The 22,816-nt window shown below is 44.6% G+C and overlaps 1 non-coding gene and 1 pseudogene across 1 annotated transcript; both read left to right on the forward strand.

Moving 5' to 3' along the window:
* Nucleotides 1–2,326: 2,326 nt before the first annotated feature.
* Nucleotides 2,327–22,816, forward strand: part of LOC106610585 (cytoplasmic dynein 1 heavy chain 1-like) — a 56,345-nt pseudogene continuing 35,855 nt past the window's right edge.
* Nucleotides 16,824–16,946, forward strand: LOC123724178 (small nucleolar RNA SNORA8). The gene has a single exon (XR_006756856.1). It is a non-coding gene; the product is annotated as a small nucleolar RNA SNORA8 (small nucleolar RNA).

Here is a 22,816-nt window from a genome sequence, read left to right on the forward strand (position 1 = left end):
TGTGTTTCGGGTTATGTTGTGCCCAGTATAAATGAATGGTAAATAATGTATTTTGGAGTCCCTTTTATATTAAATAACAATATAATATGTTTCTGAACACTACATTAGTATGGATGCTACCATGATTATAGATAATCATTATTGAATGTTGAACTATGATGAGTGAGAAGGTTAGAGGCATAAATATCATACCCCCTGTTACGTTCCCCAGTTTCTGTGTTGTGGTTTTGTTTGTATGTGTTTGTATGTGATTCAGGATGGCATAAATAACCCGCAGTATTTACTGTCAATGCACACTAGGTAAGACCTGGGCGGACCACCCCCTTGTATGTTGGTTAGCGCACCAGGTGGTGCTAAAAGGTTAGGTAAGTAGTGGGTAGGCAGGTAAGGTAGGAGAGGGGGCTTTGAAATGTACTTTCTTTGCTTCCGTTCAGCCCCTTTTCCCCAAAATTTACCGTGTGAAGAAATAAATAAATTCCCAGTAAATGGTAAATTCTCTGCCTTTGTCATCCTTACTCGCACCTACAGTCCCATACGTCTTTTCACTCCACGGGGAGTTGAGTTGTAGCAGGGTGTTGCGTTCCCTCTTCCTAGAGGTGTACGTAACACCCCCTAACCTCCCTTGTTTTTGGTAAAGGTGAAAAATTAGCATGTTTTTGGGTGTATGTTCTTTGTTGCTATAACTTTCTCACTCATCATTATTCACAATTCATTCAAACCAGTGCTTGACTTGGGCAGGAGCTCACCGGAGCTGAGTACCGGCACCTAATGTTCTACTGCTTGAGCTCCTGTTCCTCTTATAGAATATTAACTCAAATGTATTGTGGAGTTCCTGCACCTACATACTGTAACAACAGTACCGGCAACCAAAATGAGTACTGGAATCTATTTCAGTCCAAGTCAAGTAGTGATTCAAACACAACCAAACCAAACTGCAAATGCATCCAACAAGTTTGTTGAGCCACAAGCTTGATGTAGTCACTACATGCTAGGAATATGGGACCAAATACTACACTTTTGACTAATTTAATACAACGTGTAAGTGAATTTGACACCTTCAAATTCAGGGGACTTGATACATAAAGTGCTTTGATTTCTAAGCGTTTGGGTGGTAAGGCTAAAGCAAACGACTCTAGGCGAAAGTTGAGGAGTGAAGGCGGAGGAGGTGTATCTGCAACAGCCGAAAGTCGGAAACTAATGTGGTTTTCCAATAGTAAGGCTCAGATCAACATGGCAGTGTTGCCATTATTTACAAACATATCACACACTCACAAACTGAAATCATATGTGTGTATATTGTACAATCAATTAGTGAGAGAGTACCTCACACATCACAATGTGCTCGTTCAAGTGGATCACTTTTGTCAAGTCGGTGGCCATCGTTGATCACTGCCTTCCAAAGTGCTTGCATTATGGGGATATATGCCGCATTCAAAACAACTGAGATCTCAGAAATCTCAGACTTCCGACTTCAATGTTTTCAAGACAACAAAACGAAAAATAAAATAATAATTCTGACTGGGACATTTTTTGGAACGGTTATCCAACTTGGAATCACAAGTTGGAAACTCAAGCATCTTTCTAAAGCTCCGACTTTCTGACCTGAAGATCACTGAAGTCATGATTTGACCTAGTTTTTCTTTTGAGTTCCCAGTTGTCTTGAAAGCACCAAAATATTTACCAACTTCGACACAAAGTGATTTTCGTAGCAGGTTAGGAGAGCATTTTCGCTAACCCTAACACTTTACCTAACCGTAATATTAGTCTCTTAACCTGCTGCGTAACTTCTAACCTGCTGTTACGAAAAAGTAACTTCATTATCGACGTGCGGTGAAACGAGTGTTTAACCAAAGAGTTTTTCTAACTAAACCACAGCCTGTCGTTTCAAACGAAAAAAAAAGTGTCATAGTGGGCAAAGCCAAGGACGTGCTAGCGAGATCCTATTGCGCGTTGTAGCATTATTTGCATATTTCTGTTAGGGAACGCCTACTCAGGAATGTGTATGTGCAATAACTCAATTTGCCTTTGCACTCCTAAACAACGCACTTTTTGGAAACTTCGACAAAGTGTAGTATACTGTTCGTAACATATTTTAGTTTTGGGAACAGAAAACTGTCTTGCGATCAAATGTTTAGTCGATTAGAAAATGTGCAGAATGAAACAGATTTGCAGAATCTAACCTTTCCCATCAGCCAACTCCCATTTCCCCGTCTAAATTGCATTGTGGGCAGCGTAGTACTCTTATGGGACATAGCCGTGGACTTATCTCTTCAAGTTCGTCCTCCGGTACTACAAGTACCAGCATGCACTGTATGAATACGTTTGAAGGAGTAGCTGCCAGTTGACGAAATCGGCTGCATTGATTAGAGTCCCACATACACGTCACCCGTGGATGTGCTTTGTCTAGACGTCTAGTTTGTTCACTGTTGAGTCTACGGCCATCGTTGTTCGTCATTCGGAAAATGTCCAACAGTAGCGTGGGCGACGATAGCTCCGTCACCATGGAGGTGTCAGCTGCCGTCCAAACGGTTGCTGATGCCGCGGTGCTGCAGAAGCATATTCATAAACTTGTCCCCCTGTTCCTGGAAGATGGCGGCGAGGCTCCGACCTCCTTGGAAACCGCTGTAGAAGAGAAGAGATCCATAGAGTAGATTAAGTTTCTCTCAGACCCCAAATTCACACACACCATTCTCCTCGAGAGAAGCACTCTCAAAGGTCAGTCTGATTCAAGTAACTAGCTAACTAGTTGGCAATGAATAGCTTCTTCGTAGGCTAGCTAGATAACGTGCCTGTCAAATAAACTGCTGTTTACTGATGGTTTTACCAAAAGACGATACAGCAGGGTTCCCCAACTGGCCAGGGGGTGGTTTAATTTATGAGCATTCCTTTGATATAAAGTTTTTGACAAACGTGTAACTTTTTGAAGTAATAACATGTTAAACTACTTAAAAGACATTGGTTCGAATTAGAGGTCGACTGATTAATCAGCATGGCCGATTAATTAGGGCCAATCAGTAATCGGCATTTTTGGGCGCCGATTATGGCCGATTGCATTCCATGAGGAAACTGCGTGGCAGACTGAACACCTGTTACGAGAGTGCAGCAAGGAGCCAAAGTAAGTTGCTGACTAGCATTAAACTTATAAAAATCAATCAATCTTCATGTAACGATGTGAAATGGCTAGCTAGTTAGCGGTGGTGCGCGCTAATAGTGTTTCAATGGGTGACGTCACTCGTTCTGAGACCTTGAAGTAGTTGTTCCCCTTGCTCTGCAAGGGCCGTGGCTTTTGTGGCGCGATGGGTAACGAAGCTTCGTGGGTGTCAGTTGTTGATGTGTGCAGAGGGTCTCTGGTTCTCGCCCAGGTAGGGGCGAGGAGAGGGACGGAAGCTATACTGTTACATTGATGCTGTTGATCCGGATTTGACCATATTAATGACCAAAGGCTCGTATTTCTCTGTTTATTATAATTAAGTCTATGATTTGATATTTCGTAGAGCAGTCTGACTGAGCGGGGGTAGGCGGCAGCACGCTTGTAAGCATTCATTCAAACTTTACTGCGTTTGCCAGCAGCTCTTAGCAATGCTTGATTCACACAGTGTTTATGACTTCAAGCCTATCAACTCCTGAGATTAGGCTGGCAATACTAAAGTGCCTATTAGAACATCCAATAGTCAAAGGTATATGAAATACAAATGGTATAGAGAGAAATAGTCGATGCGTCATAATTCCTATAATAACGCAAACCTAAAACTTCTTAACTGGGAATATTGAAGAACTGGGAATATTGAACCACCAGCTTTCATATGATCTCATGTTTTGAGCAAGGAACTTAAAAGTTTGCTTTTTTACATGGCACATATTGCACTTTTACTTTCTTCTTCAACTCTGTATTTTTGCATTATTTAAACCAAATTGAGCATGTTTCATTATTTATTTGAGACTAAATAGATTTTATTTAAGTTAAAACAAGTGTTCATTGTTAATTCAGTATTGTTGTAATTGTCATTTACATACATATATATGCAGATTAATCGGCCGTAATTATTTTTTTATATATATATTGGCCTTTTTTGGTCCTCCAAGTATCGGTGTTGAAAAATCATAATCGGTCGACCTCTAGTTCGAATCTAGGTTGTGCCTTTGAGTTTGAGAAAATTAACGAAGGAAGAATTTCAGGTCTCATTAACTTCTCAAACCCCGGGCTGGTCTGCTTAGCAAGCATTCTCGGAAGTCTCGCGTAGTTGCGCCTCTAGATGGGCATGATTAATCGAGTACTCGAACTGACATCAACTCAATCTTTAACCATATATTAATTTTTTTTTATATATATACTGTAAAACTATTTGACCAAAATTGTCTTGAAGACAACGTTAATTTGCTTTGACTCTAGTGTTCCATTTGCCCATGTGCATTTGCAGGGCGCAACAAAAAAGCCAAGCATCAAACAGTTCTTCGTGGCTGAGTGCGCACACAAGCTCCTGCACTTTGAAATAAATGCCTATTTAAAACATATCTAACTGATGGGACACACAAGCTACATTCCTTGCCAAATGAGTTTTATCACATTCAAATTAGACTGGTTGACTGAAGTAGGGAAATGTGTTCCAACAACTAGCTGCAGTTTTGGAATTTTTAGGTCCCTGTCTGATTTACGTTTACGCTTTGATCACACCGAAAGCGTAGTTGCTCAAAATAGTATGCAGCATCATCTGGATATGTATGCAACAAAAGTTCAGCATTCACCTTCTGCTACCATTTCTGTCAAGCCATCTACGCATACAGTTTGACGCATATGTTCGATAAATCCAAGGTATGTACCACACCGAACGCACGGCATCTGCCTCTGCAATGCTGCAAGGCAAATGGAGCGTGTCATTAGAAATGTTGTTATTCTGGTGTACCAGAATTACAGGTGCCACGAAAAAGGATGGAAAGTTACTGAGGATAGTAGCAGATGATATTGCCACTCCTATTTGCCACATCTTCAATTTAAGACTACTCGAGAGCGTGTGCCCTCAGGCCTTGAGGGAAGCTAAAGTCATTCCTCTACCCAAGAACAGTAAAGCCCCCTTTACTGGCTCAATTAGCCAACCAATCAGCCTGTTACCAACCCTTAGTAAACTTCTGGATTTTTTTTTTGGACCAGATACAATGCCATTTTACAGTAAACAAATTGACAACAGAATTTCAGCATGCTTATTAGGGAAGGACAGTCAACAAGCACAGCACTTACACAAATGACTGATGATTGGCTGAGAGAAATTGATGATAAAATGATTGTGGGGGCTGTCTTGTTAGACTTCAGTGCAGCTTTTGACATTATTAATCATAGTCTGCTGCTGGAAAAACTTGTTATGGCTTTATACCCCCTGCTATAATGTGGCTAAATAGTTACTTGTCTAACAGAACACAGAGCGTGTTCTTTTAATGGAAGCCTCTCAAATATAATCCAGTTAGAATCAGGAATTCCCCAGGGTAGCTGTTTAGGCCCTTTGCTTTTTACATTTTTTTTACCAACGATATGCCACTGACTATGAGTAAAGTTTCTATGTATGCGGATGACTCAACACTATACACGTCAGCTACTACAGCAACTGAAATGACTGCAAACACTCAACAAAGAGCAGCAGTTAGTTTCAGAGTGGGTTGCAAGGAATAAGTTAGCCCTAAATATTTATAATACTAAAAGCATTGTATTTGGAACAAAACACTCACTAAATCTTGTAGAAAATAATGTGGAAATTAAGCAAGTTGAGATGACTAAACTGCTTGGAGTAACACTAGATTGTAAACTGTCATGGTCAAAACATATTGATGCAGTAGTAGCTAAGATGGGGAGAAGTCTGTCTATAATAAAGCGATGCTCTGCCGCCTTAACAACACTATCAACAAGACAGGGCCTACAGGCCCTAGTTTTGTCGCACCTTGACGACTGTTCAGTCATGTGATCAGGTGCCACAAAAAAGGACTTAGGAAAATTGCAATTGTTGCAATTGATATCGTGGCCGTCATCCTCATGCAGTGTTCAATGTGGAATTGTTAATCCATTTAGACAATTCCAAAGAACAGGCAGAAGATACTAAATCGGACATATCAATATAAAAAAAAATACAGAATTTGTTTGAACCCTGAAATTATTTCAACTCGCCTAATTGAGCCCGTTTTCAAATGATCACTCTTTGAGAATAAGTGTTCCAGACGCGAGATGCTTATCACTTCGACTATTCTGTTAGATGTTTTGACTGATAAGGGATCAGGAAATAAGTGTGTTGTCTGCTAAATTAACAAAACAGTCATAGGTTTCGGCAAGCGCCACTGCTGAGGTTACTACCTTTTTGAAGATTGTGTTCAGTGATATAATATAAACAGTCAATATTACGGTTTCAATAAATTTATCTTAAATGGCACTTTTGTTATTGACTGTGTGTACTGTGCATTCGGAAAGTATTCAGGCTCCTTGACTTTTTCCACATTTTGTTAAGTTACAGCCTTATTCTAAAATTGATCAATCTTCACACACTACCCCATAAAGGAAAAACAGGTTTAGAAATGTTAGTACATTTATAAAAAATAAAACTGAAATCACATTTACATAAGTATTCAGACCCTACTCACTACTTTGTTGAAGCACCTTTGGCAGTGATTACAGCCTCGAGTCTTCTTGGGTATGACGCTACAAGCTTGGCACACCTGTATTTGGGGAGTTTCTCTCGTTCTTCTCTGCAGATCTTCTCAAGCTCGGTCAGGTTGAATGGGGAGTGTTGCTGCACATCCATTTTAAAATCTCTCCAGAGATGTTCGATCGGGTTCAAGTCTGGGCTCTGGCTGGGCCACTCAAGGATATTCAGAAACTTCTTCCGAAGCCACTCCTGTGTTGTCTTGGCTGTGTGCTTGTGTTTTCCTGTTGGAAGGTGAACCTTCGCACCAGTCTGCGGTCCTGAGCACTCTGGAGCAGGTTTTCATCAAGGATCTCTCTGTACTTTGTTTCGCTCATATTTCCCTCGATCCTGACTAGTCTCCCCTTCCCTGCCGTTGAAAACCATCCCCACAGCATGATGCTGCCACCACCATGTTTCACCGTAGGGATGGTGCCAGGTTTCCTCCAGACGTGACGCTTGGCATTCAGGCCAAAGAGTTCAATCTTGGTTTCTCATGGTTCGAGAGTCCTCTTAAGGATCTGACCCATTTTTAAAAATGTTACCTAAAATGACATACCCAACTCTAACTGCCTGTAGCTCAGCACCTGAAGCAAGGATATGCATATTCTTGATACCATTTGAAAGTAAACACTTTGAAGTTTGGAAATTAATGTAGGATAATAACACATTAGATCTGTTAAAAGATAATACATCTTTGAAATGCAGGAGAAAGGCCATAATGTACTATTCCAAGTTGGGCGCAATTTAGATTTTGACCACTAGATGGCAGTAGTGCACATGCAAAGTTTTAGACTGATTCAATGAACCAATGCATTTCTGTAAAATGTTGTATCAAGACTGCCCAAATGTGCCTACCGTAATATCCGGACTATTGAGCGCACCTAAATATAAGCCGCACCCACTGACCTGTTCACCGGACGTGCTTGTTGCACCCTCGACAACTACTATGATTATTATTATTTGACCATGCTGGTCAGTTATGAACATTTTAACATCTTGACCATGTTCTGTTATAATATCCACCCTGCACAGCCAGAAGAGGACTGGCCACCCCTCATAGCCTGGTTCCTCTCTAGGTTTCTTCCTAGGTTTTTGGCCTTTCTAGGGAGTTTTTCCTAGGGAGTTTTTCCTAGCCACCGTGCTTCTTTCACATGCATTGCTTGCTGTTTGGCGTTTTAGGCTGGGTTTCTGTACTGCACTTTGAGATATCAGCTGATGTACGAAGGGCTATATAAATAAAATTTGATTTGAATTAAAAAATATATATTATTTTTTACATAAATAAGCCACACATGTCTATAAGCCGCAGGTGCCTACCGGTACATTGAAACAAATTAACTTTACACAGGCTTTAACGAAACACGGCTTGTAACAAAAATAAATGCGTCCCACCTACTCAACAGCCAGTGTAATCCCGTGGCGCGATATTCAAATACCTCAAAAATGCAAAAACTTCAATTTTTCAAACATATGACTATTTTACAGCTATTTTAAAGACAAGACTCTCGTTAATCTAACCACACTGTCCGATTTCAAAAAGGCTTTACAACGAAAGCAAAACATTAGATTATGTCAGCAGAGTACCCAGCCAGAAATAATCAGACACCCATTTTTCAAGCTAGCATATAATGTACAAACCCAAACCACAGCTAAATGCAGCACTAACCTTTGATGATCTTCATCAGATGACAACCCTAGGACATTATGTTATACAATACATGCATGTTTTGTTCAATCAAGTTCATATTTATATAAAAAACCAGCTTTTTACATTAGCATGTGACTAGCATTCCGACCGAACACTGCCGGTGAATTTACTAAATTACTCACGATAAACGTTGACAAAAAACACAACAATTATTTTAAGAATTATATATACAGAACTCCTTTATGCAATCGCTATGTCCGATTTTAAAATGGCTTTTCGGTGAAAGCACATTTTGCAATATTCTAAGTAGATAGCCCGGCATCATAGGGCTAGCTATTTAGACACCCAGCAAGTTTAGCACTCACCAAAGTCAGATTTACTATAAGAAAAATGTTATTACCTTTGCTGTTCTTCGTCAGAATGCACTGGTAAATGGTAATGGTAAATAAGGGTGACGAGCATGGCGCATTTTCGTGACAAAAAAATTCTAAATATTCCATTACCGTACTTCGAAGCATGTCAACCGCTGTTTAAAATACATTTTTATGCCATTTTTCTCGTAAAAAAGCGATAATATTCCGACCGGGAAATCGGTTTTTATTACAAAGAGTGAAAGTAAAAGCATGCACGAGCCTCAGTCTAATGGCCCTCTGATAGAGCACTTGCCAAACGCGCTAATGTGTTTCAGCCTGGGGATGGAATTACATCGTTCAGCTTTTTCCCGCCTTCTGAGAGCCCATGGGAGCCGTAGGAAGTGTCACGTCATGCCAGAGATCCCCTGTATTTGTTAGAGATGATCAAGGAGGGCAAGAAATGGTCAGACAGGCCAGTTCCTGTAAGGAATCTTCTCAGGTTTTGGCCTGCCAAATGAGTTCTGTTATACTCACAGACACCATTCAAATAGTTTTAGAAACTTTAGGGTGTTTTCTATCCAAAGCCAATAATTATATGCATATTCTAGTTACTGGGCAGGAGTAGTAACCAGATTAAATCGGGTACGTTTTTTATCCGGCCGTGCAAATACTGCCCCCTAGCCCCAACAGGTTAACGAAACACGCCTTGTAACAAAAATAAATAGGCTTTAACGAAACACGGCTTGTAACAAAAATAAATGGGCTTTAACGAAACACGGCTTGTAACAAAAAATAAAACATTTGCAGTAAGCTTTAGTTGTCTTTTTGCACTGAGTCAATTCCTCACGCTGCTGTTTCCAACGTCTTATCATCGACTCATTCAGACCAAGCTCCCGTGCAGCAGCTCTATTTCCTTTTCCAACAGCCAGATCAATCACCTTCAACTTGAAAGCTGCATCATATGCATTTCTCCGTGTCTTTGCCATGATGAGGGTGACAAAATGACTACCGTTATCAGAATGATGGGAAGTTTGAGAGCGCTCGATTTTAATCTAAACAGTAAACAAAAAAGTTGTTTGACCTTAACCCGTTCGGCAATTTCATTGGTCTAATGAAAGCTTCATGCCGCCAAAAAACTGAGCATGTCACAGAATGTGTTTTTTTGGAGAAAAATGTTTTAAAAGCGGGAAAAATCCATATATTAGCCGCGTCATTGTTTAAGCCGCGAGGTTCAAAGCGAGGGAAAAAAGTTGCGGCTTATAGTCCGGAAATTACGGTAATTGGTTTATTAATACTTTTAAGTTCATAACTATGCACACTCCTCAAACAATAGCATTGTATTCTTTCACTGTAATAGCTACTGTAAATTGAACAGTGCAGTTAGATTAACAAGATTTTAAGCTTTCTGCCCATATCAAATATGTCTATGTTCTGGGAAATTTTCTTCTTACTTTCAACCTCATGCTAATCACATTAGCCTACGTTAGCTCAACCGTCCCGGGGCGGTGCACCAATCCCGTAGAGGTTTTAAGTGCCTTTTGGCAAACCCCAAGCGGGCTGTCATGTGCCTTTTTTACTGAGGAGTGGCTTCTATCTGGCCACTCTACCATAAAGCCCTGATTGGAGTGCTGCGGGATGGTTCGCCCATCTCCACAGAAGGACTGGTCACCTCCCTGACCAAGGCCCTTCTCCCCCAATTGCTCAGTTTGGCTGGGTGGCCAGTTCTGGGAAGAGTCTTAGTGGTTTCAAACGTCTTCCATTTAGTCTTGGTGGTTTCAATTCCATTTAAGAATGATGGAGGCAACTGTGTTCTTGGGGACCTTCAATGCTGCAGAAATGTTTTGGTACCCTTCCCCAGATCTGTGCTTCGACACAATTCTGTCTCTGTGCTCTACGAACAATTCCTTTGACCTCATGGCTTGGTTTTTGCTCTGACATGCACTGTCAACTGGGGCACCTTTATATAGACAGGTTTGTGCCTTTCCAAATCATGTCCAATCAATTGAATTAACCACAGGTGGACTCCAATCAAGTTGTAGAACAGCTCAAGGATGATCAATGGAAACAGGATGCACCTGAACTCAATTTCAAGTCCCATAGCAAAGGGTCTGAATACTTAAGTAAGGAAGTTTAATGTCTAAACTATTTTCACTTTGTCATTATGGAGTGTTGTGTGTAGATTGAGGAGGGGGGAGTAATCAATTTTAAAATAAGGCTGTAACGTAACAATGTGGAAAAGGTGAAGGGGTATCAATACTTACCGAATGTGCTGTATATGACAAACATTACCCGTTTCATTTGAATACATTTAGAATTGTATTATTGAAATATCTACATCTTTGTGTCAATCTTTTTTCTTTAGTTAATGTAGGTTAAATGCATACACCATTTTTCTTTGCTTATGTGCTTTCACTGGCTGGCATTCTGTTTTATCTCATCAGAGGATGTTGGGGATGAAGGAGAGGAAGAGGAGTGCATCTCTTACAACATCAACATTGACATCCACTATCGGCTCAAGTCCAACAGGTAAGAACTTTCAACTCGGTGATACAGGAAGTAAACGGCAGTATCAGGCCGTCTTCCGCAACAACAAGTAGTGAGAAGCTTATCTTCTCCCCAGTTGTTGGAACGCTATCATGTTGTAGGAGATCGACGTGTACCCGTGCACACGTGCAGATACTGAGTGTGTCGTCATGCACTCAGCAATATCTTTGGTTCACCCTGCTGCTCGTTGCAACGTCTTATCGCCGAGTCTGTTTAAAGCCCTGAGTCATCCTGGACTAAAAAATCACCATGTGATTTCCATTTCAAGATTGTGATGGCATATGATATCCATTTTGAGATGGGCCAGTGATAGACTGTGTCTTTTCCCAGTTAGATAGGCCTTTTATGTTTATCGAACTGATGGAACACAGTTCCCAACATTTAATAATAGTCCAACTAGCCTAAATCCCTGTTTATTCATATGAGGATTATTACATTTTCCAACTTTGTTTTTCAGTCTGGCTTTCATCAAGAGGACTGGAGTGATTGACGCTGACAAGCCCATATCGACCCAGGTGCGCATGTTGACTCTGAGCAAGGATTCTCCCTACGAGACCCTGCACTCTCATCAGCAATGCCGTTGCTCCCTTCTTCAAGTCCTATATCCGGGAGTCTGACACCGGTAAGTTCTGTTCCATGGAACAATCGCCAAACATTTGTATCAGATGTAATTCCTCTTTATGAATCTCAACGCTTTTCTATTTTTTTTTTATAGAGGACCTGTAACTCAAACCTTCAGTCAATATACATTATCTACTTTATGAATGTCATCACTACTTTAGAACTTGCAATGATTTTATTAGGCTTAATGACTTGAATATGTTTTCCCCTCCATCTATTTCCCAGGTCTGAAGCAGGCAGTGGAGACGGTCAATGACTACAACCCCCTGATGAAAGACTTCCCCCCCTAAACGATCTGCTGTCGGCCCCCGAGCTGGACAAGATACGCCAGGCATTGGTGGCCATCTTCACCCATCTAAGGAAGATCCGTAACACCAAGTACCCCATCAAGCGGGCCCTGCGACTGGTGGAGGCCATATCCCGAGACCTCAGCTCCCAGCTCCTCAAAGTGTTGGGCACCAGGAAGCTCATGCACGTAGCCTATGAGGAGTTTGAGAAGGTGGGTCTACAATGGCGGCTGCTACAAATACTCCATACATTCCTGTACTCTCCTATATAGTTATATTGTTAATGACATGAGTTGACTTGACGTTATCAGTTGACATGATTTAATAACATTTAATTTATACTCATTTTTATCTCATTGCAGGTGATGATGGCTTGCTTCGAGGTCTTCCAGACCTGGGAGGATGAGTACGAGAAGCTACAGGTCCTGCTGAGAGACATTGTGAAGAGGAAAAGGGAGGAAAACCTGAAGATGGTGTGACGCCTTAGCCCAGCCCACCGCAAGCTCCAGGCCCGCCTGGACCACATGAGGCGCTTCCACAGGCAGCACGAGCAACTGACGGCTGTCATCGTTCGTGTACTCAGGCCTCAAGTAAGACACATACAGAGAGATTGGTCAATGACTAGTGCCCTCAAGCCTATATCTGGACTAAAAACCTCTCGGGTCATTGCTGAATTTTTTTGTTTTTTATTATTATTTTTTCCCTCTTCTTGCTTTGTTGAGGTGTCTGCTGTGCCACAGCACGCCCCAGGCGAGGTGGTGGGGCCCACCGAGATGAAGGTTGCGGAGGTACTGTTTGACGTGGCGGACGCCAATGCCATCGAGGAGGTGAACTTGGCATACGAGAACGTCAAGGAAGTGGACGTCCTGGATGTGTCTGAGGAGAGCATGGAGGCCTGGGAGGCAGCCATGAAGCGCTACGACGAGCGCATTGACCGCGTGGAGACCCGCATCACCACCCGCATCCGCGACCAACTGGGCACGGCCAACAATGCCAACGAGATGTTCCGCATCTTCTCGCGCTTCAATGCCCTGTTCGTGCGCCCCCACATCCGCGCCGCCATCCGCGAGTACCAGACGCAGCTCATCCAGCGCGTCAAGGATGACATTGAGTCACTGCAGGAAATTTGCTGTACCCGCAGAGCACGGTGCAGACCCGCAGAGCCAGTCGTGCAAAATGAGCCACATGCGCGACCTGCCTCCTGTGTCGGGCTCCATCATCTGGGTCTAGCAGATCGACCGACAGCTGACCGCCTACATGAAGCGTGTGGAAGACGTGCTGGGCAAAGACTGGGAGAACCATGTGGAGGGCCTCAAGCTGAAGCAGGATTGTGACAGCTTCCGTGCCAAACTCAACACCCAGGAGATCTTTGACAATTGGGCGTGTAAGGTGCAGCAGCGCAACCTGGGCATGTCGGGCCGCATCTTCACCATCGAGACCAGCCGCGGTCGCACAGGAAACATGCTGAAGCTCAAGGTCAACTTCCTGCCCGAGATCGTCACACTCTCTAAAGAGGTGCGCAACCTCAAGTGGCTGAGTTTCTGCGTGCTGCTGGCCATTGTCAACAAGGCGCACCAGGCCATCCATCTCTCTGCTGGTTGCTGGCCTGAAGGAGGTGCAGGCCCAGGTCACAGAGGGTATCGCCCTGGTCTGGGAGTCCTACAAACTGGACCCCTACGTCCAGTGCCTGGCCGAGACGGTCTTCAATTTCTAGGAAAAGGTCAGTGTTTTAGAGCCATAAGGTGGGATCTCACCTCACCTTACAATTTTAATTGTACCCCTGCAGTTGACATCAATGCAAGACTTCCGCGAATGTCTGAGTTGTGCAAGCAGATCTAATCTTCGCATTCCCCCTAAATGTCTAAGATTCGTGTCTGAGTGTCTCGACCCCTTTGTTTTCCAGGTGGACGACCTGGAGTCTCTCTCTCTCTCTCTCTCTCTCTCTGTCTCTCTGTCTCTCTGTCTCTCTGTCTCTCTGTCTATGTATGTACGAACACAAGACCTTCACAGAGATCCTCAACCTGCACTCCTACTCCAACCTGCCCATCTGGGTCAACAAGCTGAACATGGAGGTCTGTACAAACCACAGCACTCTAATACGTACTTCCTGTATTGTGTGTATGGTTTTCTGAAGGTACTGTTACCCAGTGTCCTGCTAGTCAATATCCCTCTAACTGGGATGTTATGTAAACCGGCACAGTCCACTATTTACAAGTTGGAACTATTTTTCATCATCCTTCGAGCAGGATAATTGAATAATTAGGAACATGACCAGTAGGGGCCAGATATACCAGCACCTTTAACATTCCTGCTGAACTTAATTACAATTTCTTTGCCTTTCCTTGTGTATAGATTGAGAGGATACTCGGGGTGCGTCTGCAGGCTGGGCTTAGGGCCTGGACCCAGGTCCTCCGGGGCCAGATGGAGGACAAGGCGGACGTGGACATGGACACCGAGGCCCCACAAGTCAGCCACAAGCCTGGCGGGGAGCCCAAGATCAAGTTTAGGGTCCAAGACTGCAGTAAAAGGATTTATTGATGATAATATAACTAATAAAATGTCTTCTATATCAAAAAGTTGTGCCAAAATGTCAAAGGCACAAATTGTAGTTAAGAACTTATTTTGCTTCCTGTACTTCACAGAACGTTGTGCACGAGCTGAGGATCACAAACCAAGTGATCTACCTGAACCCGCCCATCGAAGACTGCAGCTACAAGCTCTACCAGGAGATGTTTGCCTGGAAGATGGTCATCCTCTCTCTTCCCAGGATCCAGAGCCAGAGATACCAGGTCTGGAGGCCCTGCAGAGCACTTTTATATGTTAGTTTCTTTAGCAGGCTAGTATTGAATTCAATGCTATCACCAAGCTAGCCTCTCTAGCATCCTGGGTGCAAGTACATGGGTGTCTGGTATAGGTTGCAGAGTTGATGTATTGACATTACTTTCCTGGCCCCTAAGTGGGCGTCCACTACGAGCTGTTTGAAGAGGAGAAATTCTACAGGAACGCCCTGACCAGAATGCCAGACGGACCGGCTGCCCTGGAGGAGGCCTACAACTCTGTCAAGGCCAACGTCAACGAAGTGGAGCAGTACGTCAAGGTACGCACAACCCCAATCAATGATTTGAAGCGCCATTACACGATACTGGACTCTTTCTCAATTGTGTTTCCTTGATTCCTCATGTCCTTTGTTCCTCGCCTCGTACTTTTATTGAGATTCGGCCCAAGATGGAGTGCACTACAGCTATGGGTTCTATCACTCACCTACGTGTCTCTGATGTCTGTTGTATAGGTGTGGCTGCAGTACCAGTGCCTGTGGGACATGCAGGCAGAGAACATATACAATTGCCTGGGGGAGGACCTGACCAAGTGGCAGGCCCTGCTAGTCCAAATCCGCAACGCCAGGACCAAGAAGGAGTTTGGGCCCGTGGTCATCGACTATGGCAAGGTAAAAAATCTGACTGTTCAGCAGTAGAGTTGTAGAGCACCTTGTTTATGCCGTTCTTTTCAATTGCGCACTGATGTAGTGATGCCTAGAAATGTGGTGATTGGTTGAACTCCAGGTCCAGTCCCAAGGTCAACCTGAAGTATGACTCCTGGCACAAAGAGGTTCTCAGCAGGTTCGGTCAGATGCTGGGCAACAACATGCAGGACTTCCACTTCCAGATCTCCAAGGTAAGTCTTCTCCATACCACTTAGAATGCATGCCCAATACATTGCTTAATTCTAAGTGTTATGTTGGTGTGGCTGTTGGAACAGACCATTGGACTCTCTGATTTCAACCTGTTCATCTGCTTCATCCTAGTCCCGCCAAGAGCTGTAGCAGGACTCCGTGGACACGGCCAGTACTTCGGATGCTGTGACTTTCATCACCTACGTCCAGACACTCAAACACAAGATCAAGCAGTTTGAGAAGAATGTGGATGTACGTACTGTTAAAACCGCTTTCGTAGGATCCTCACAAGCTGTGACCTCAAATCGTTGTCATGGTTGAAAAGCTGGATGGATTTTAAATCCGGACTTTTTTTTTTTTTTTTCACAGCTTTTCCGCAACGGTCAGCGGCTTCTCGAGAAGCAGCGCTTCCAGTTTCCGCCATTGTGTCTATACATTGACAATATCGAGGGCGAGTGGGGTGCCTTCAGCGACATCATGAAGCGCAAGGACACGGCCATCCAGCAGCAGGTGGCCAACCTGCAGATGAAGATCATCCAGGAAGACAAAGCCTTGGAGGGTCGCACCATCGATCTCCTCACTGACTGGGAAAAGTCAAAACCAGTGGCTGTAAGAGAAAATAATTTAAGAGAGATACATTTTTGGGAATGATTGTGATGTGTAGGATGGCTTTGTTTCATTTTATTGAAGTTAATGTGATCTTTGCATGAATCTTTCATATGCATTTTCGCACCTTGATACTGATCTTAGGTCAGTTTTGCGTTCTTCCTCCCACTTAGTGTTGGGATTTTGGAGAGGGTATAAGCTGATCGTAGATCTGTTGTTCCATAGGGTGGCCTGCGTCCAGAGGATGCCCTCCAGTCTCTCACCATCTACGAGGGCAAGTTTGGCCGGCTGAAGGATGACAGGGATAAGTGCTCCCGTGCCAAAGAGGCCCTGGAGCTGACCGACACTGGCCTGCTGAGTGGCAGCGAGGAGCGAGTTCAGGTATGGTTATAACACCTCTCCTGTGTCTTTTTAAATTAGAGGTGTTCACTTTTCAGCACTGTATGGTATCTGCAGCCAGCCGCTACTCCGGATGGAGAGTCAGTGCAAGAGCAGCTCGGCATGTGGTATCGATGGTCTCCTTGCCTCTTTGTTCCTGGTGTATCTCTCCATACAAACATTTCACTTCCCGTGAAGATGTTCAGATGCTCCTCTGCAGTGTTGTAGCGTAACATTTTATGTAGCGTAACATTTTATATAAGCATAATATGTTCTAAGTCTATTTTTATGTGCTGTAGGTGGCTCTGGAGGAGCTGCAGGACCTGAAGGGGGTGTGGTCGAAGTTGTCCAAGGTGTGGGAGCAGATTGACCAGGCCAAGGATTTACTTTTTTTATTTTCTTCTCATATTCAACTACTATACTTGTCACAAAAGACCATGTCTGTTTAGGATAAAGTTTAATGTGCATCTGTATTTGTGATTGTAGCTGCGTCAGAGTTTGGACGGCCTTCTAAACCAGCTGAAGAACTTCCCAGCTTGACTGCGACAGTATGCGTCCTACGAGTACGTTCAGAGGATTCTCAAAGGTTACATGAAGGTAAGAGCCCATATCTCTCTCAATAATACAATTTGTTCTAAAAATGGCATTGCAATTGAAAAGTATTTACTTGCGACAAAGGTTTGAACATTTCTGGTTGACTTTTCTCTTAGCTGGGCAAAGCTTGGGCAAGTACTATGTACATATTAATGTTGAAAAACGTCCTGATCACGTTAATAAAATGCTCAAACCAACTGTCCAGTCCTAACACTCAACTATCCTCTGTCTCGTCTCTTAGATCAACATCGCTGGTGATCGAGCTGAAGTCAGAGGCCCTGAAAGAACGCCACTGGAAGCAGCTGATGAAACATCTGCATGTGAACTGGGTGTTGTCGGAGCTGACCCTGGGTCAGATCTGGGACGTGGACCTGCAGCAGAACGACATGGTGGTGAGGGATGTACTGCTGGTGGCCCAGGGAGAGATGGTCCTCAAACAGGTAACCACAACATTCAACTCCACAAAGATGTATTGTTCCCTGCAGTGCAATTGCAACAACAAAAAAGGCTCTTATCTGTAGCTCGTCATTTATGTCCATAGAGAAAGTGCAATATCAGTGCACTGCCTTTCGACCATAGTGATCAAGTCTTTTCAATTGTGTTTGACAAAGTCACAAGACAAAGTCAGTTGCATACTGAGGATGTATTATTTTTTCATTGGTCCAGATCCGTGAGGTCTGGAACGCCTATGAGCTGGACCTGATCAACTACCAGAACAAGTGCCGTCTAATCTGCGGCTGGGACGACCTCTTCAACAAGGTCAAGGAGCGCATCAACAGCGTGTCGGCCATGAACTGTCACCTTACTACAAGGTTTAAATTGTTTCAATTCAAAGGTGTTCTTAACAGAGATGGAGTCTTGCTCTTGTGGTCTTTACACCACATAAATAAGGTCTCGTGATCTGGTTCTTAAGAGGTTGGGCCTGGATCTCAAGGTTTCTAGACTGGTCTTGGTTTTGACTCCATCTCTGGTTCGTGCAGGATAGTATAAGAATATACAATGAATGTACATGGTATATTCCTAGTCTCCATATGGCGTCAATGGGTCCTGCTGTGATGTGCCATCAGGTGTTTGAGGAGGATGCACTGAGCTGGGAGGACAAGCTGAACCGGATCATGGCCCTGTTTGATGTGCGGATCGACGTCCAACGCCGCTGGGTCTGTCTGGAGGGCATCTTCACCGACAGCGCTGACATCAAACACCTGCTGCCTGTGGAGACCCAGAGGTTCTCAAGGTAAGATCCACAGTTCCTCCGTTCTGATCTTGTACTCCAATGCATTTTGTGTGGAAGGCAAGGAATCAAGGAAAGACTTTTGAGTTTTCCCCTTGTCACCTAAGGTTGGGAATAGGCCAAATAACCTTGCCTATGGTGAAGAGGACTTGGTAAAGATCGTGATTACCTTTTACTATTGGAGAGAGAACATTACTCACTGCCATTACGCAATCTTCTCTTTTTCCCTCTATAGCATCAGCACAGAGTTCCTGGCTCTGATGAAGGTGACCAAGTCTCCTCTTGTGATGGACAAGCTAAACATCCAGGGGGTGCAGAGGTCTCTGGAGAGGCTGGCCACCTGCTGGGTGAGATCCAGAAGGCCCTGGGAGAGTACCTGGAGAGGGAGAGATCCTCATTCCCCAGGGAAGACGTTATCCATGTCTCTATAAAGGGGCATCTGACTGATTCTGTTATGTTGTATGGTCATGTAGTCAGTCCTGTAGACACTTTCAAAAGTGACTTATGGTCAGCACAAAAGAAAGGCACTGTCTACACTGAGGTTGGAATAATACTGTGAAAATGATAATGCCCTTTTAGTGTTTGAAAAGACCGCCTGAAATGTCATCCTGTTTTGGTGATATGTAGTTTTGGCCTTCCATGGTGACATTGCCATGCAGTGAGTTGATTAATAGACCAATAAGAAAGATTTCCAAACTTCTGCCATTAACAGAATTTTCAGTTTTACTCTCCCCACTAAGACCATTCCTAGAAAATCTTAGCAAAATTCTTGCTTGAGAAATGGCCCTTTGCCAAGAAGCTATTTTTGTTTGTTTTCCAAAAAAATGTAATAGTAAAAAGAATCACATTAAGGTACTTAATTGTTACCCAGAAATGATTTGATATTGAGATAAAAAAATCTCTATTGGACCTTTTTAAGGATATACATTCATTTCTCTCTGCAAGGTTGTACTTTGTTGGTGACGAAGACTTACTGGAGATCATCGGAAACAGCCAGAATGTGGCCAAGCTGCAGAAGCACTTCAAGAAGATGTTCGCCGGCGTCTCCAGCATCCTGCTGAATGAGGAAAATACGGTAGTGCTAGGTATCTCGTCCCGCGAGAGCGAGGAGGTCCTCTACAAGACCCCTGTGGACCTCATAGAGCACCCCAAAATCAACGAATGGCTGACCCTGGTGGAGAAGGAGATGCGGGTCACACTAGCCAAGTTGCTGGCCGAGTCCGTCACTGAGGTGGGCAGCTTCAACAAGGATAACACCATCGAACTCGGCACTTACATCGACTGGATCGACTGTATTGTTGGTACAGAATGGTACAGAATGTTAGAGTGAGCTATTGTACATCCTGTGGTTCCCATTTTTTTTGGTCACTTACCAAATGCAATTTGTCAGCAGTGACTCAATAGAAATTGGCCACATCCAAATATTTAAGGATATGCTGTACATAGTCTTTACAGTCTAGATGGACTGGTTGCAACCCACAATGTAACAACGTTCCGGTTTACACATATGTACGGATACAATGTCAATTTGGCATTTGGTTTCCGAGATGACATTGTACAAGTCCACCACTCAATCACATTTTATTTATATGTTCCTTTTCACAAATACATAACCACTTTGTGACCTATGAGAAAGTAAATCGGCCAGTAGGCCCTGAAAAGCATCCATGAAAATTGTAGTCCAACCAATTTCCCCACAAAGCATGGTTATTCTAGATCTGTGAATCTTGTAACCACTTGAATTCTCTCTCCCTTTTCTTTCTCTTCTCTTTACTATCTCCAGGCTCAGCTGGTGGTGCTGCCGGCAAAGATCGACTGGTCGGAGAAAGTGGATGCTGCTCTGACCACAATCTCGGGTGGCGGAGACATGTTACATTTACATTTAAGTCATTTAGCAGACGCTCTTATCCAGAGCGACTTACAAAATGGTGCATTCACCTTATGATATCCAGTGGAACAACCACTTTACAATAGTGCATCTAAATCTTTTAAGGGGGGGGGTTAGAAGGAGTACTTTATCCTATCCTAGGTATTCCTTAAAGAGGTGGGGTTTCAGGTGTCTCCGGAAGGTGGTGATTGACTCCGCTGTCCTGGCGTCGTGAGGGAGCTTGTTCCACCATTGGGGTGCCAGAGCAGTGAACAGTTTTGACTGGGCTGAGCGGGAACTGTGCTTCCTCAGAGGTAGGGGGGCCAGCAGGCCAGTGGTGGATGAACGCAGTGCCCTTGTTTGGGTGTAGGGCCTGATCAGAGCCTGAAGGTATGGAGGTGCCGTTCCCTTCACAGCTCCGTAGGCAATCACCATGGTCTTGTAGCGGATGCGAGCTTCAACTGGAAGCCAGTGGAGAGAGCGGAGGAGCGGGGTGACGTGAGAGAACTTGGGAAGGTTGAACACCAGACGGGCTGCGGCGTTCTGGATAAGTTGTAGGGGTTTAATGGCACAGGCAGGGAGCCCAGCCAACAGCGAGTTGCAGTAATCCAGACGGGAGATGACAAGTGCCTGGATTAGGACCTGCGCCGCTTCCTGTGTGAGGCAGGGTCGTACTCTGCGAATGTTGTAGAGCATGTACCTACAGGATCGGGTCACCGCCTTGATGTTAGTGGAGAACGACAGGGTGTTGTCCAGGATCACGCCAAGGTTCTTAGCACTCTGGGAGGAGGACACAAGGGAGTTGTCAACCGTGATGGCGAGATCATGGAACGGGCAGTCCTTCCCCGGGAGGAAGAGCAGCTCCGTCTTGCCGAGGTTCAGCTTGAGCTGGTGATCCGTCATCCACACTGATATGTCTGACAGACATGCAGAGATGCGATTCGCCGCCTGGTTATCAGAAGGGGGAAAGGAGAAGATTAATTGTGTGTCGTCTGCATAGCAATGGTAGGAGAGACCATGTGAGGATATGACAGAGCCAAGTGACTTGGTGTATAGCGAGAATAGGAGAGGGCCTAGAACAGAGCCCTGGGGGACACCAGTGGTGAGAGCGCATGGTGCGGAGACAGATTCTCGCCACGCCACCTGGTAGGAGCGACCTGTCAGGTAGGACGCAATCCAAGCGTGGGCTGCGCCGGAGATGCCCAACTCGGAGAGGGTGGAGAGGAGGAACTGATGGTTCACAGTATCAAAGGCAGCAGATAGGTCTAGAAGGATGAGAGCAGAGGAGAGAGAGTTAGCTTTAGCAGTGCGGAGAGCCTCCGTGACACAGAGAAGAGCAGTCTCAGTTGAATGCCCAGTCTTGAAACCTGACTGATTAGGATCAAGAAGGTCATTCTGAGAGAGATAGCAGGAGAGCTGGCCAAGGACGGCACGTTCAAGAGTTTTGGAGAGAAAAGAAAGAAGGGATACTGGTCTGTAGTTGTTGACATCGGAGGGATCGAGTGTAGGTTTTTTCAGAAGGGGTGCAACTCTCGCTCTCTTGAAGACGGAAGGGACGTAGCCAGCGGTCAAGGATGAGTTGATGAGCGAGGTGAGGAAGGGGAGAAGGTCTCCGGAAATGGTCTGGAGAAGAGAGGAGGGGATAGGGTCAAGTGGGCAGGTTGTTGGGCGGGCGGCCGGCCGTCACAAGACGCGAGATTTCATCTGGAGAGAGAGGGGAGAAAGAGGTCAAAGCACAGGGTAGGGCAGTGTGAGCAGGACCAGCGGTGTCGTTTGACTTAGCAAACGAGGATCGGATATCGTCAACCTTCTTTTCAAAATGGTTGACGAAGTCATCCGCAGAGAGGGAGGAGGGGGGGGGAGGGGGAGGAGGATTCAGGAGGGAGGAGAAGGTAGCAAAGAGCTTCCTAGGGTTAGAGGCAGATGCTTGGAATTTAGAGTGGTAGAAAGTGGCTTTAGCAGCAGAGACAGAAGAGGAGAATGTAGAGAGGAGTGAGTGAAAGGATGCCAGGTCCGCAGGGAGGCGAGTTTTCCTCCATTTCCGCTCGGCTGCCCGGAGCCTTGTTCTGTGAGCTCGTAGAGAGTCGTCGAGCCACGGAGCAGGAGGGGAGGACCGAGCCGGCCTGGAGGATAGGGGACAGAGAAAATCAAAGGATGCAGAAAGGGAGGAGAGGAGGGTTGAGGAGGCAGAATCAGGAGATAGGTTGGAGAAGGTTTGAGCAGAGGGAAGAGATGATAGGATGGAAGAGGAGAGAGTAGCGGGAGAGAGAGAGCGAAGGTTGGGACGGCGCAATACCATCCGAGTAGGGGCAGAGTGAGAAGTGTTGGATGAGAGCAAGAGGGAAAAGGATACAAGGT

Source organism: Salmo salar, chromosome ssa09, assembly GCF_905237065.1.
Source record: "Salmo salar chromosome ssa09, Ssal_v3.1, whole genome shotgun sequence".
Lineage (NCBI taxonomy): Eukaryota > Metazoa > Chordata > Actinopteri > Salmoniformes > Salmonidae > Salmo > Salmo salar.